Raw genomic sequence first — 11019 nt, 5'->3', positions numbered from 1 at the left:
AATTCCCGGAGTGTGCTCAGACTCATGTCCATCGAGTTGGTGATGCCATCCAACCATGTCATCCTCTGTTGTCCCCTTCTCCTCCTGCCTTCGATCTTTCCCAGCATCAGGGTCTTTTCAAATGAGTCAGTTCTTTGCATCAGGTAGCCAAAGTATTGGAGCTTCAGCTTTAGCATCAGTCGTTCCAATGAATATTCAGGACTGATTTCCTTTAGGATTGACTGGTTGGATCTCCTTGCAGTCCAAGGGACTCTCAAGAGTCTTCTCCAACACCACAGTTCAAAAGCATGAATTCTTTGGTGCTCAGCTTTCTTTATAGTCCAACTTTCAGATCCATACATGACTACTGGAAAAACCATAGCCTTGACTAGATGGACCTTTGTTGGCAAAGTAATGTCTCTGCTTTTTTAATGTTGTCTAGGTTTGTCGTTGGAGAAGGCAATGGCACCCCACTCCAGTACTCTTGCCTGGAAAATCCCATGGATGGAGGAGCCCGGAAGGCTGCAGTCCATGGGGTTGCTGAGGGTCGGACACGACTGAGTGACTTCACTTTCACTTTTCAGTTTCACGCATTGGAGAAGGAAATGGCAACCCACTCCAGTGCTCTTGCCTGGTGAATCCCAGGGACAGAGGAGCCTGGTGGGCTGCCGTCTATGGGGTCGCACAGAGTCGGACACGACTGAAGTGGCTTAGCAGCATGTTTGTCATAGCTTTTCTTCCAAGGACCAAGCATCTTTTAACTTCATGGCTGCAGTCACCATCTGCAGTGATTTGGAGCCCAAGAAAATAAAGTCTCACTGTTTACATTGTCACTGGATGGATGGATCGTTTCCACTGATCCATGCATCACATGATGTACTCTGCATGTAAGTTAAATAAGCAGGGTGACAATATACAGTCTTGATGTACTCCTTTCCCAAATTTGAACCAGTCTGTCACTCCATGTCCAATTCTATTTACTGCTTCTGGATCTGTATACAGGTTTCTCAGGAGACAGGTAAGGTGTTCTGGTATTCCCATCTCTTTAAGAATTTTCCACAGTTTGTTGTGATCCACATAGTCAAAGGGTTTAGCGTAGTCAATGAAGCAGAAGTAGATGATTTTTGGAAGTCTCTTGCATTTTCTGTGATCCAGCAGATGTTGCCAATTTGACCTCTGGTTTCTCTGCCTTTTCTAAATCCGGCTTTTACATCTGAAAGTTCTTGGTTCACATACTGTTGCAGACTAGCTTGAAAGATTTAAAGCATTACCTTGCTAGCATGTAAAATGAGCTTGATTGTGTGGTAGTTTGAACTTTTTTTTTTTGCATTGCCCTTCTTTGGGATTGAAATGAAAACTAACCTTTTCCAGTCCTGTGGCCACTGCTGAGTTTTCCAAATTTGCTGACATATTGAGTGCAGCAGTTTAACAGCATCATTTTTTAGAATTTGAAATATCTCAGCTGGAATTCCATCACCTCCACTAACTTTGTTCATAGTAACATTTTCCTAAGGCCCACTTGACTTCACAGTCCAGGATGTCTGGTTCTAGGTGGGTGATCACACGAGTGTGGTTACCCCAGTCATTAAGATCTCTTTTGTACAGTTCTTCTCTATATTCTTGCCATCTCTCCTTAATATTGTCTGGTTCTGTTAGGTCCATACCATTTCTGTCCTTTATTGTGCCCATCTTTGCATGAAATGTTCCTTTGGTATCTCTAATTTTCTTGAAGAGATCTCTAGTCTTTCCCATTCTATTGTTTTCCTCTATTTCTTTGCATTGTTCACTTAAGTAGGCTTTCTTATCTCTCCTTGCTATTTCTTGGAACTCTGACTTCAGATGGATATATCTTTCCTTTTCTTCCTTGCCTTTTACTTCTTTTCTCAGCTATTTGTAAGGCCTCCTCAGACAACCATTTTGCCTTGTTGTGTTTCTTTTTCTTGGGGGTGGTTTTTGTCACCATCTCCTGTACAAAAGAATAATTTTAACACTTTTGGATTTATAACATATCAATATGTAATATATATGAGAAAATGAGGCTATATTGGAGCAAAGTTGCTACACTTTGCCAGGATTGTTACTATTAACCAAAAGTAGATTGTGAAAACTTAGAAAGCATACTGTATTTCTTAAAGTAACCATAGGAATATAACAGCAAACAATTATAGTCAAACCAGCAGAGAAATTAAAATGCTGCACAAAAAGTATTTAACATAGGGAGAGCAAGAAAGGAAGAGCAGCAGTCAAAAAAGACATGAGACATAAAGAAAACAAATAGCAAAATGCCAAGTATAAATCCAACCATATTAATAATTCCATTAAATGTAAATGGGCTAAACACTGATTAAGTGGCAGAGGTTGTCAGACTGGACAAAGGTCAAGATACAATTATATGTTGTCTATGAGATAAATTTCAGAATTAATGATACAGCTGGCTGAAAATAAAAAGATAAAAATAAAAATAATATACCAACTCAGTTCTTAAAAAATACACCAAAGACCTTATCACCTCACCAAAGAAGATATATACATGGTTGGTGAATAAACATGAAAAATGCTCCCCATTATATGTCATCAGAGAAATGCAAATTAAAACCATAAGACATCACTACACTACTGATTAGAGGTATACAGATACTTAATTAATCACCATTGTCTTTTTTAGACATTACCATGCAATATTTGGGCTTCCCTGGTGGCTCAGCTGGTAAAGAATCCACCTACAATGTGGGAGACCTGAGTTTGATCCCTGGGTTGGGAAGATCCCCAGAGAAGGGAAAGGCTACCCACTCCAGTATTCTGGCCTGGAGAATTCCATGGACTGTATAGACCATGGGTTCACAAAGAGTTGGACACAACTGAACGACTTTCACTTCACTTCACTTCATGCAACATTTATCTAAATGGATGGTGAATAGTGAGAACATTATTTACTATTTTGGAAATTAAAAGGTTGGAGATATATGGATTTATTGAAATAGTGATTAAGAACATGAAATTTTTAGTCAGACACATATGTGTTCAAATTAAAAATCTCCCACTGGTATGAAATCTTGCAAAAACCACTTAACATTTCTAGTAAAGTGAAAGTCCCTCAGTCGTGTCCAACTCTGCATAGTTCATGGATATGGACTTTTATTGGATCAATTATGAAGAGAATAGGCAATTAAAAAATGACCAAAATAATTATTAGAAAATGTTCTTAAATTTTTGTACATATTTGGAAAGATTTCATATTGTTTGTTAGTTAAGTGTGTACTTTCCTTATTCTAAAAATAATCCAAGCTGACTATATAATCAGATGCTATAATCAATGAGTCACCAACTGCCATTTGGAAAGTTTCATTTACATTTTTAAACTTCTAAATTACTTTTTATAAAATTACTATTTCTGTGTACTAAATTGTGACCTAAAGCTGCATCTTTTATGGCTAACAATAAATATCAATCTTTAAACAGTCATTTAAACAAAAATGATGATCTTTGAACAAAATATAAGTTTTTATTATATAGTTACAATAGAACCTAATAAAACCTAATACTAGTAGTATAGTATGAAAAAAATGAAAGTCAGTCAGTTGTGCCTGACTCTTTGTGACCCTATGGACCCTGCCAGGCTCCCCTGTCCATGGGGTTCTCCAGGCAAGAATACTGGAGTGGGTTGCCATGTCCTCCTCCAGGGGATCTTCCTGACCCGTGGGTTGAACTCTCGACTCTTATGTCTCCTGTATTTGTAGGCAGGTTCTTTAAGACGAGTGCCACCTGGGAAGCCCATAGGATGGTATAGTACATATAGGATAGTATAGCCCGTGTAGGATAGTCCAGTGACAAATAAAAGGAAAAAAATCAACTTTCAAAAAACAGAGATCAGTAGAATTCTACCCTGATGTAATTTAATAGTATTTTGGTGAGAAGATGAGAGTTTGTATGTTCATTTCAGTCAAGGGTATTCTGTTCTTGGGTGGCCCGTTTATATTTTAATCACTCATTCATTATAACTGCTGAAAATATAGTACTACTAAATTTATCTTTTTTTTGTCAAGAGAAAAAAACCCAGAATCTTTTTTAAAACCGGGCTTATGGCCAAGACAAAACCTAGTCAGGAGTTACTGGAGTGAAATGTCACAAAGGTCATGGACTCTATTTTTTTCCTTAAAAAATTAATTAATTTATTCTAATTGTAGGCTAATTACTTTACAATAGTGTGATGGCTTTGCCATACATTGACATGAATCAGCCATGGGTGCACATGTGTCCCCCATCCTGAACCCCCCTCCTGCCTCCCTCCCCATCCCATCCCTCTGGGTTGTCTCTGTTTCTTTGCATCAAACTTGGACTGATCATGTTTCACATATGGTAATATACATGTTTCTGTGCTGTTCTCTCAAGTCATCCTACCCTTGCCTTCTCTCCTACAGAGTCCAAAAATCCGTTCTTTATATCTGTGTCTCTTTTACTGTCTTGCATATAGGGTCATCGTTACTATCTTTCTAAATTTCATATATATGCATTAATATACTGTACTGGTGTTTTTTTTCCCTGATTTACTTCACTCTGGACAATAGACTCCGGTCTCATCCACTTCTTTAGAACTGATTTAGATGTGTCCTTTTCAATAGCTGAGTAATATTCTATTGTGTATATGTACCACAGCTTTCTTATCCGTTTGTCTGCCAATGGACATCTAGGGTGCTTCCATGTCCTAGCTATTGTAAACAGTGCTGTGATGAACATTGGGGTACACGTGTCTCTTTCAATTCTGGTTTCCTTGGCGTGTATGCCCAGCAGTTGGATTGCTGGGTCGTATGGCAGTTCTATTTCCAGTTTTTTAAGGAATCTCCACACTGTTCTCCATAGTGACTGTACTAGTTTGCATTCCTACCAACAGTGTAAGAGGGTTCCCTTTTCTCCACACCCTTTCCAGCATTTATTGTTTGTAGACTTTTTGATAACAGCCATTCTGACTAGCGTGAGATGGTACCTCATTGTGGTTTTGATTTGCATTTCTCTGATAATGAGTGATGTTGGGCATCTTTTTATGTGTTTGTTAGCCATCTGTATGTCTTTGGAGAAATGTCTGTTTAGTTCTTTAGCCCATTTTTCTATTGGGTCATTTATTTTTCTGGTATTTAGCTGCATGAGCTGCTTTTATATTTTTGAGATTAATTATTTGTCCATTGCTTCATTTGCTATTATTTTCTCCCATTATGAAGGCTGTCTTTTCACCTGGCTTATAATTTCCTTCATTGTGCAAAAGCTTTTAAGTTTAATTAGGTCCCATTTGTTTATTTTTGCTTTTATTTCCATTACTCTAGGAGGTGGGTCATAAAAGTTCTTGCTGTGATTTATGTCAGAGAGTGTTCTGCCTGTTTTCCTCTAGGAGTTTTATAGTTTCTGGTCTTACATTTATATCTTTAATCCATTTTGAGTTTATTTTTGTGTATGGTGTTAGAAAGTGTTTTACTTTCATTGTTTTACAGGTGATTGACCAGTTATCCCAGCACTACTTGTTAAAGAGATTGTCTTTTCTCCATTGTATATTCTTGCCTCCTTTGTCAAAGATAAGGTGTCCATAGGTGCGTAGATTTATCTCTGGGCTTTCTGTTTTGTTCCATTGATCTATATTTCTGTCTTTGTGCCAGTACCATACTGTCTTGAAGACAGTAGCTTTGTAGTATAGTCTGAAGTCAGGTAGGTTGATTCCTCCAGTTCCATTCTTCTTTCTCAAGATTGCTTTGGCTATTTGAGGTTTTTTGTATTTCCATACAAACTGTGAAATTATTTGTTCTAGTTCTCTGAAAAATACCTTGGTAGCTTGATAGGGATTGCATGGAATCTATAGATTGCTTTGGATAGTATATTCATTTTCACTATGATGATTTTTCCGATCCATGAACATGGTATTTTTCTCCATCTATTTGTGTCCTCTTTGATTTCTTTCATCAGTGTTTTATAGTTTTCTATATATAGGTCTTTTGTTTCTTTAGGTAGAGTTATTCTTAAGTATTTTATCCTTTTCATCACAATGGTGAATGGGATTGTTTCTTTAATTTCTTTCTGTTTTGTCATTGTTAGTGTATAGGAATGCAAGGAATTTCTGTATTTCTGTATTAATTTTATATCCTGCAACTTTACTATATTCATTGATTAGCTCTAGTAATTTTCTAGTGGTGTCTTTAAGGTTTTCTATGTAGAGGATCATGTCATCTGCAAATAGTGAGAGTTTTACTTCTTTTCCAGTCTGTATTCCTTTTATTTCTTTTTTTCCTCTGATTGCTGTGGCTGAAACTTCCAAAACTATGTTGAATAGTAGTGGTGAGAGTGGGCACCCTTGTCTTGTTCCTGACTTTAGAGGAAATGCTTTCAATTTTTCACCTTTGAGGATAATGTTTGCTGTGGGTTTATCATATATGGCTTTTATTATGTTGACTCATAATAAAAGCCATAAGAAACATATGAGGTATGTTTCTTCTCTGCCTGCTTTCTAGAGAGTTTTTATTATAAATGGGTGTTGAATTTTGTCAAAAGCGCTCTCTGCATCTATTGAGATAATCATATCAGATAAAATAGACTTTGAAAAAAAGACTGTAAAAAGAGACAAATAAGGACACTACATAATACTGAAAGGATCAATCCAAGAAGAAGATATAACAATTATATATGCACCCAACATAGGAGCACCTCAATACATACAGGAAAAGCTAACGAGTATGAAAGGGGAAATTAACAGTAACACAATAATAGTGGGAGACTTTAATACCCCACTCACACCTGTGGTTAGGTCAACCAAATAGAAAATTAACAAGGAAGCACAAGCTTTAAATGATACAATGGACCAGTTAGACCTAACTGTTGTCTACATCTTTTCTAATCACAATGCAGTAAGATTAGATATCAACTACGGGGGGGGGGGGGGGGGACTATTAAAAATACAAACATTTGGAGGCTAAACAAAACGTTTCTGAATAGCCAACAAATCATGGAAGAAATCAAAATATGCATAGAAGCAAATGAAAAGGAAAACACAACAACACAAAACCTATGGGATTCAGTAAAAGCAGTGAGAAGGTTCATAGCAATACACGCTTACCTCAAGAAACAAGAGAAAAATCAAATAAATAACCTACCTCTACACCTAAAGCAATTAGAAAAAGAGGAAATGAAGAACCCCAGGGTTAGTAGAAGGAAAGAAATAATAAAAATTAGAGCAGAAATAAATGAAAAAGAAACAAAGACTAGCAAAAATCAACAAAACTAAAAGCTGGTTCTTTGAGAAGATAAATGAAATAGACAAACAATTAGCCAGACTTATGAAGAAAAAAAAGGGAGAAGAATCAAATCAACAAAATTAGAAATGAAAATAGAGAAATCACAATAGACAACACAGAAATACAAAGGATCATAAGAGACTACTATCAGCAACTATATGCCAATAAAATGGACAACTTGGAAGAAATGGACAAATTCTTAGAAAAGTATAACTTTCCAAAACTGAACCAGGAAGACAGAAATTCTTAACAGACCCATCACAAGCACGGAAATCGAAACCGTAATCAGAAATCTTCCAGCAAACAAAAGCCTCGGACCAGATGGCTTCACAGCTGAATTCTACCAAAAATTTAGAGAAGAGCAAACACCTATCGTACCCAGAGTCTTCCAGAAAATCGCAGAGGAAGGTAAACTCCCAAACCTATTCTATGAGGTCACCATCACTGTAATACCAAAACCAGACAACGATGCCACAAAAAAGAAAGCTACAGGCCAATATCACTTATGAACATAGATGCAAAAATCCTTAGCAAAATTCTAGCAAACAGAATCCAACAATATATTAAAAAGATCATACATCATGACCAAGTGGGCTTTATCCCAGGGATGCAAGGATTCTTCAGTATTCACAAATCAATCAGTGTGATACACTACATTAACAAATTGAAAGATAAAAAGGTCGGACTTTTAAACCCCAGTAAGTCTTTTCCAAACTTGCGCATGAGAAGTGAGCTCAACTAGGGCAGGGTGTGGCATCCTAAATGAAGTCAGGACTTTAGAGGAGAAGGCACTGTTCCTCTCACTTCCCTGGGGAGAATAACTGGGGTGGTGGCTTAAAAAACACTAACATAATTACTAATAGGACTTGTTCTGTGTGCCAGGCTCTTGGGATGATTTTTTTTCCCCTTTTCTCTTTCTATCTCTGTCTTTTCTTTCCCTTCCTTCCTCCCTCCCTTCCTTTCTTGCTTTTCTTCCTTTCTATCACTTTGTCTTTCTCCCTCTTTTCTCCTTCTCCTTCCCTCTCTCCTTGCTTCCTTTCTCCCTCCTTCCTTCCATATCTCTTTTGTACGTTCCAAATTTTAATATTTATGATACTCATATAATACAAAAAATTTAAGAAAAAACTTAAAACACTGAAAGTTTCAGTCTTTAAATTTTCTGCTTTTAATCTTTCTTTTGGACAAAAAGGAAAATAAAAAATGAATCTCAAGCCCCACAAAGGGATCCTTTATTTCCTTGCTGGGAGCAGTAAGGCCCATTACAACAACTTCATAATATGCAGTCTGTGATATTAATGTCTATCATTTGCCCTATGCTATAGGCAAAGAAGATAGAAAGATGGCTTATAAAACATGTCAGGGGCTTCCCAATGCCCTCAGGACAAATTCTAAGCTGCAGTGTGGCTGGAGTCTGGTGCACTAGGGCAGAATATGGAGAACATAAATGGGGGAAGGGGGGAAATTAGAGAAGGATTGTACGCAGGGGCCAGGGTTGGGTAGCTGAGACCTTGTTGAACTTTGTGGGTCTTTTGATGATTTTGCCTTTTATTCCCAGTGAGATAAAAAGCTGTTAGAGGGTTTCATGCAGAAGAGTGATGTAATTCCAGAGGTCATTCTGGCTGCTATTATTGAGAGTGGCCTGTATAGGCGCAAGGGCGGTAGCAAGGAGATCTATTGGGGGCTATGGCTCTATATAATTCAAGTAAGAGATGATACTGGATTAGACAAGGATGGAAACAAGTGATAGTGAAAACTAGTAGGATTCTGGATACATTTTGATGATGGAGCCCATGGGATTTACTGTAGATTGAATCTGGGACTAGAGAAAGTGAAAAGTATGCCAGTTCTGAGATATCTATGAGGGATTCATGATATCTTTAAGAAGGTATAAGGGGATGGGACCCAGCTCATGGGTAGAGGGATTGGATCATGATAGTTTATTTACGCACTTGGAAATAAGATAAAAATATGGGTACAGATATGCTAGATGGGAGCTTGTGGAGCTCTTTTCTGATTGTTTCTGTTTTCTCAATGAAGAGAGAAGCAAGATTATGTGCTGAGAATGAGCAAGGAGGAGAAGGTTATACAGACTTTTTTTGCTTTGAGAAAAAAAAAAAAAAGACGTGAAATAGTTCAGTCAGTGTCTGACTCTTTGCAACCCAATGGACTGCAGCAGACCAGGCTTCCCTGTCAGTCACCAACTCCCAGAGCTTGCTCAAGCTCATGTCCATCGAGTCAGTGATGCCATCCAACCATCTCATCCTCTGTCACCTCCTTCTCCTCCTGCCTTCAGTCTTTCCCATCATCAGGGTCTCTTCCAATGAGTCAGTTCTTTGCATTAGGTGGCCAAAGAATTGGAGCTTCAGCTTCAACATCAGTCCTTCCCATGAATATTCAGGACTGATTTCCTGTAGGATTGACTGATTTGGTCTCTTTGAAGACCAAGAGACTCTCAAGAGCCTTCTTCAACACCACAGTTTAAAAACATCAATTCTTCAGCAGTCAGGTTTCTTTATAGTCCAACTCTCACATCCGTACATGACTACTGGGAAAACTATAGCTTTGACTAAATGGACCTTTGTTGGCAAAGTAATGCCTCTGCTTTTTAATACACTGTATAGATTGGTCATAGCTTTTCTTCTAAGGACCAAGTGTCTTTTAATTTCATGGCTACAGTCACCATCTGAAGTGGTTTTGGAGCCAAAGAAAATAAACTCTGTCACTGTTTCCATTGTTTCCCCATCTATTTGCCATGAAGTGATGGGACCAGATGCCATGATCTTTGTTTCTTGAATGTTGAGTTTTAAGCCACCTTTGTCACTGTCCTCTTTCATTTTCATCAAGAGGCTCTTTAGTTCCTCTTCACTTCCTGCCATAAGGATGGTGTCATCTGAATATCTGAAGTTATTGATATTTCTCCCAGCAATCTTGATTCCAGGTTGTGCTTCATCCAGCCCAGCATTTTGCATGATGTACTCGGCATATGAGTTAAAGAAGAGGCTAACAATATACAGCCTTACCGTACTCCTTTCTCAATTTTGAACCAGTCTGTTTTCCATGTTCGGTTCTAACTGTTGCTTTTTGACCTGAATACAGATTTCTCAGGCAGGTAAGGTGGTCTGGTATTCCCATCTCTTTAAGAATTTTCCACATTTTGTCATGATCCACATAGTCAAAGGCTTTGACATAGTCAATAAAGCAGAAGTAGATGTTTTTCATTGCTGTTTCTATGATGCAGTGGATGTTGGCAATTTGATCTCTGGTTCCTCTGCCTTTTCTGAATCCAGCTTTTACATCTGAAAGTTCTTGGTTCATGTACTATTGAAGCCTCACTTGGAGAATTTTGAGCATTACTTTGCTAGTGTGTAAGGTGAGTGCAGTTGTGTGGTAGTTTGAACATTCTTTGACATTGCCTATCTTTGGGATTGGAATGCAAACTGACCTTTTTTCTAGTGCTGTGGCCACTGCTGAGTTTTCCAAATTTGCTTGCATATTGAGTGCAGCACTTTCACAGCATTATCTTTTAGGATTTGAAATAGCTCAACTGGAATTCCATCATCTTCACTAGCTTTGTTTGTAGTGATTCTTCTTAAGGCCTATTTTACTTTGCACTCCAGGATGTCTGGCTCTAGGTGAATGATCACACCATCGTAATTATCTGGGTCATGAAGATCTTTTTTGTATAGTTCTTCTGTGTGTTCTTGCCACCTCTTAATATGGGCTCCCCTGGTGGCTCAGACAGTAAAAATTCTGCCTGCAATGCAGGAGACCT

The sequence above is a fragment of the Bos taurus genome, chromosome 3, assembly GCF_002263795.3.
Source record: "Bos taurus isolate L1 Dominette 01449 registration number 42190680 breed Hereford chromosome 3, ARS-UCD2.0, whole genome shotgun sequence".
Taxonomy (NCBI): Eukaryota; Metazoa; Chordata; class Mammalia; order Artiodactyla; family Bovidae; genus Bos; species Bos taurus.
The sequence above is the reverse complement of the archived record's forward strand: the minus strand, read 5'-3'. Positions refer to the sequence as shown.